This window comes from Sapajus apella, unplaced genomic scaffold (genome assembly GCF_009761245.1).
Source record: "Sapajus apella isolate SASKATOON/1434 unplaced genomic scaffold, GSC_monkey_1.0 scaffold71, whole genome shotgun sequence".
NCBI classification, from domain to species: Eukaryota; Metazoa; Chordata; class Mammalia; order Primates; family Cebidae; genus Sapajus; species Sapajus apella.
Window position 1 is genome coordinate 9,484,974 of NW_022437011.1, and position 5,358 is coordinate 9,490,331.

Sequence of the window (5,358 nt, forward strand, 5' to 3'; positions counted from 1 at the left end):
CTTCCCCGTCCTCGAAGCTTCAGGCCCAGTTGAAGAGGGGAGAGAGAGAAGGATACGAGATTTCCCCGGAGGTGCGTCTCTAAACCCAAGCCAAAGCGGGGAGGTTGTCTTCCTTTTTTTTTTTTTTTTTTTTTTTGGTAAAGTTGCGGGAAAAAGGTGAAGACAGGGCGCGCGAGGGAGCTGAGCCTGGGTGGACCTCGTCAGGGCGCGGGGAGCTCGAGGCGCAGCGGCTGCAGCTCCGGCCTCAGAGCCCGCGGCGTCCAAGTGGCCAGAGCTGCGCTGGGAGGGAGGCGGTGGGAGGAGGGAGGGGAGCCGAGGTGGCGGCGGGGGGGGGGGGGGGGGGGGGAGCGGTGAGTCCGGTCCGGGTTTTGCCGGCAGCCCCCGGGCAGCGTTCATAGCTCCTGCCCGGGCGGGCGCGCGGCGGCGGCGGCAGAGGCGGCTGAGCCTGAGCGGGGATGTAGAGGCGGCGGCAGCAGAGGCGGCACTGGCGGCAAGAGCAGGCGCCCGAGCCGAGCGAGAAGAGCGGCAGAGCCTCACCCCATAAAGCCGGGCCCCGCGTCCCAGCCCGCGCCCAGCCATGCGCGCCGCCTGCTGAGTCCGGGCGCCGCACGCTGAACCCTCCGCCCGCCGCGCCGCGCCGCGCTCCGCTCGGGGGTGATTAGTTGCTTTTTGTTGTTTTTTAATTTGGGCCGCGGGGAGGGGGAGGAGGGGCAGGTGCTGCAGGCTCCCCCCCCTCCCCGCCTCGGGCCAGCCGCGGCGGCGCGACTCAGGCTCCGGACCCGGGCACTGCTGGCGGCTGGAGCGGAGCGCACCGCGGCGGCGGTGCCCAGAGCGGAGCGCAGCTCCCCGCCCCGCCCCTCCCCCTCGGCCTCGCGGCGGCGGCGGCGGTGGCGGCTTGGACGACTCGGAGAGTCGGTAGGTGTCGGGCCACGGCCCTCCCTCGACCCCCCCCCAGAGGCCGGCCCCCTCCCCTTCCCCGCCTACCTCCCTCTCCTCCCCCGGGGTTCGGTGCGCGGCCGGGGCCGGAGTTCGCTGCAAGTCGGCGGAAAGTTTGGCGGCGCGGGTTCCCCGAAGTTCAGGTGCGGAGACCCGGGGACGGGGAAGGAGGGGTCCGTGTTTGGGAGGGGCAGAGGGCGCCCGCAGGATGAGCCGCGAAGCCCCAAAGCCTACGAAACCTAGCGCCGGTGATTGCTCGGTGGCCGCTGCTATACCCAAGGCTCCTCAAGCCGCAGTATGCTCGGTCGCAGATCACTGAGTTCAGACAAAAAGAGGGGTTTTAGGGTCTGGGACCGCGGCTTGGGCGCGGTGGAGTGGGGCTGGGACGCTCCCTGCGGGTGCCGCCCCCCCACTACTCCTGCTCGCAGGCGCTGGGGCGGCGGGCGCCCGGGGTCCTCGCCTGTTGGCGTTGGGCTGGCGCTCAGCCTGCGGGGGCGGCTGCTTGTAGATCTCTGGCGCGCACTCCCCCCATCAGACCCCCTCGCAGCCCTGTGTTGAGGGGCGACGTTAACTGCTCTGGGCGTCCTCGACCACGCGTGGCTGAGCCTCCCCCACCACTTGGAAGAGGCGGCGGCCACTTCTGCATTTCTCCTCCGGCTCCTCGCCCCCGCTGCCCGCGGGGTGCCCGCTGGGCTGATGAAGTTTGACCTTTTTTTTTCCATCAAAGTATCTCCCCTGGTGCCCCGCGGCCTCTCCCTCCCTCCCTCCCTCCCCAGCCTTGGGGAGTCCTTTGGGCTCTCTCCAGAGCCCCGCGTGGGCCAAGCAGCGTGCAGAGCCTGGGAGGGAGAACGGGGGTGTTTCTCTAGCTGCGGAACTGTGGGGGGCGGACGTCCCAGGCGCCTGCCACGCTGTTCTGGCCCCAAATTTGCCCCTGAAGTTCAGCCCAAGCCCCCTCCCCTTCGCTTCCCCGGAGCGGAGTGAGGGGTTGAACCGCCGCGAGAGGAATGTGTTAATTTTCTGGCTGGGGGAAGTTGTCCTCGCCCGGGATGGGCTGCTTTCCGGCGGGGAGCGCGGCGTGCGCCTGGCTTTGTTTATTTGTAGGATCGACGGAAAGTGAGTGACCCCGGTTTTTAAATGGGGGGCCACCTCCGGGACCTGTCAGAAGAACTGAAGCAAGTAATGTGGGAGCAAGATCTTTTTTTGTTCTTTTTTGCCCCCTGGAAATCAGAAGGGGTGCATGGAGTTGGGCTGGTGCCACGGGCTGCAAGGAAGCACCAGTAAATGTGGGGGGTTCTGTAGTGACTCATTCGGAAAGACCCACTCCCTCTAGTCTCCCGAGACGAAGGTCTGAAGGTTTGGCAACTGCGCCCTACTTTGCCCCCTGGACCCTGGGTGGTCTGAGAGTCGTGTCTTCGGAGGGGGGAGCTAAGGGGGTGTCCGGCGTACCAGATTCCTGACCCCTGCCTTTCCTCGCACCGCAGGCGCTGTTTGGAGCCCTTGGATTTGTGGTGGGCCCTGCCTCCCCCCCCCCGCATTTTCTCTGGAAGCGCTGGGGAGGGGGCGTGAGTGCGATTTCTTGCCCCTGCCGGAGCCGCCCCAGGGCCGCCGGCAAACAGAGTCCCTTTCAAGTTTTCCGCTGGGGCCGCCTGGCGGGGGCTGCGAGCGCGGTCGCTGCGGACTTGTTTGGAGCGCGATTTGAACACCCGGCGCCACCTCAGCTGCCCCAGACCGCGGGGTGGGGGGCGTCTGTCCTTTGCAATTGGTAGTATTTAAATTAGACGTCTTGTGGGGGGGCCTACTGGCCTAAGCTTCACCTGGTCGAAAGACGCTAGTGCCTTGGTTTCCAACCGCCTATAGAAAACCAGGAACTGAGACCAAAGCCCCCATCTAAACCGCTTTCTGAGAGCCGTGCCGGGAGACTCAGGCCGGCGCGCTACCTACCCGCAACTGCGTATTGTTGATTTAGCATTTTCCCTAAACGAGAGTCAGGCTGGAGCTTGGGGGGTGGGGGGAGGTGGGGAGTGGCCCGCTCTGCAGCTGTCACCCCCCTCCCAGAACGGAAATTGTCCTCTCCTTGGGGAGGAGGGAGAGGGGGTGACGGCTTGATTTTTGCCCTGGAAAGAGATGGGAACAGCTGACGGAGGTTGGTCTCAGAGTTCCCAGCCAACCCCCGGAACTTGGGTAGCGTCCCCCTACCCCTCACCCTCCCAGGAGCTGGGTCTCTCCCAGCGACGCCCCTTGTCAGCCTTGGCCTCCCTCTCCATGCCACCTCCCTTTCCAAGGTGAGCCTCTGCAGAAGACAGACCCCTTGGCTAGCTGGCTGTCGGGTTGGTGTCTTATTTATGTGTGTATCTGGTCCTGGCTGTTTTCCCCGCTCAGCAGGTGACCCTGGCTGGGGCCTCCTATCTCTCCCACGACAGAGCCTGTTGACTTACCCGAGGGCCAGTGGCCTCGTCTTTATCACGTGAGACCTGGAATGTCCACCCGGCTGGGCTGGGCTGGGCTGGGGTGGGGGAAGGGGAAGGGAGGATTCTGCATCCAGGGCCCCAGCCAGCACAGGCCCTTGTTCCGTGGGTTCCCACTGTGACCCTCAACTCTTGCTGCCCCTTTCCAGCTCTACCTGCCTCCTACCCATTTGGCACATGTGAAACTGAGACCCATGGGAGTGTGGGGGCAGGCGTGGATCTGGATAAAGAAACAAGTCTAGGGGAATGAAAAACCCCGCCTTCTTTAGGACTGCACCTTGCTGTTTATGGGAGGCTGGAATGGAGGGGGTCCCTCTCAGAGGAGAGAGAGATGTGGGCTGGGCTGATTTTCCAGGTTGCAAGATAGGGTGGAGGAATGAGGGAATACGGGTGAGCCAGACCCAGTCCTGGGTTCCTAGAGCCCCTGTCTGGTGGCTTGACCATTTAGTCCCAACTAACTCCCCCAAGCATGATGCTCTGGGGCATGCCCTAATTGAACAAGGATGGGGGGTTCACACATTGTTGTTACTGTTATTATTGCCCGCTCTTGATATGTTATTTATTTGTTGTCCCAGTATATTTGTATTGAGCACCTACTGTGTATCAAACCCCACCCTTCTGGTGGTGCACAAATGAATCACTGCTCCAGCTCTGGAGGCCGGCCTAGGATAGAAGCTCCGCCCACTTTCCCCGCCCCCTGGGGCCCTGATTGGGGCTTTCCTTCTTTTCTTTTTTCTGGGGCTCTCCCTCTCTTACCCCCACCACCTGGTCCCATCCTAGCCCTGTGTGTGCGTGCGCGGCTCTGTGTGTGTGTGTGTGTGCGCGCGCGTGTGTGTGTGTATGTGTGTGTGTAGTGTCCTTGATTAAGTGTATTAATAGTTAAACTCTCACTCATAGCTGGAACTCACCAGACCACAAAAAGCCTCCCCCGTTACTCACGCGCTACTGCCCAACAAGAATATCCCACTAAAGTTTTTTTCTGCTTTCTCTTACTTCCCGCTCACCTCCCCCCAACGCTGAGCCCACCCTTCCTGGATTTGAGCAATGAGAAAGGACTGCGCCCTCAAAGACCCAGGAATCTCCAACCCTCCACCTGCCCCCTAAAGCCAGAGGCAGTGTCAGCTGACAGAGATGAGGCTGTGTGGGCACTAGTCTGTTGCTCTGGGATGTGGGAATCTGGGTAATGTGTGCTTATGACTCAGGACATGTGTGTCTCTAAGTTGTGTATCTATATCTGTGAATCTCTGTGTTGAATGTCTCAGGGTGTGGGAATCTGAACATACATGGATTTATGAATTAGGGCATGTATATCTGTGGATCTAGAAGTGTGCGGATCTATAGTGCACGTGTACATGTGTGTTTGTGAATCTGAGATTGTATTTCTTTTTTTTTTTTTTTTTTTTTTTTTTTGAGACGGAGTTTCACTCATGTTACCCAGGCTGGAGTGCAATGGCCTCCTGGGTTCAGACAATTCTCCTGCCTCAGCCTCCTGAGTAGCTGGGATTACAGGCACGCACCACCATGCCCAGCTAATTTTTTTTGTATTTTTAGTAGAGACGGGGTTTCACCATGTTGACCAGGATGGTCTTGATCTCTTGACCTCGTGATCCACCCGCCTCGGCCTCCCAAAGTGCTGGGATTACAGGCTTGAGCCACCGCGCCCGGCTGAGATTGTATTTCTGAAGATTGGCTATGTCCCTGTGAATCTGGGAATGATATATCCTGTAAGTTATGTGTGCTTGGAATTTTGGAGAGTTTGTATTAGTGATTTGTGTGTATCTGTGTGCTTTGTATATGCTTATAAATCTGGGGGGGTCTGAATAGAGTGTGTCTGAATTGTGAATGTGGGAGTGGGCGTGTCTGTGCTATATGGACAGCGGTCTCTGTCTGTGGTGGCTGCTGGCTATCTTTCTTTCTTTCTTTCTTTCTTTCTTTTTTTTTTTTTTTTTTTTTTTTG

The 5,358-nt window shown here is 59.9% G+C and overlaps 1 protein-coding gene across 3 annotated transcripts in view; it reads left to right on the forward strand.

The window, feature by feature from the left end:
* The first annotated feature begins 365 nt into the window (after positions 1 to 365).
* CXXC5 (CXXC finger protein 5) overlaps positions 366 to 5,358 on the forward strand; it is a 35,423-nt gene continuing 30,430 nt past the window's right edge. The window contains exon 1 of one of the 3 annotated variants that reach the window (XM_032250557.1): positions 366 to 915. The gene's annotated coding sequence lies outside the window, so the exon portion shown is untranslated. Of the gene's footprint in view, positions 916 to 990; positions 1,080 to 2,966; positions 3,219 to 5,358 lie in introns of those variants that run through there. The other 2 variants (XM_032250558.1, XM_032250559.1) reach the window with 2 other exon arrangements.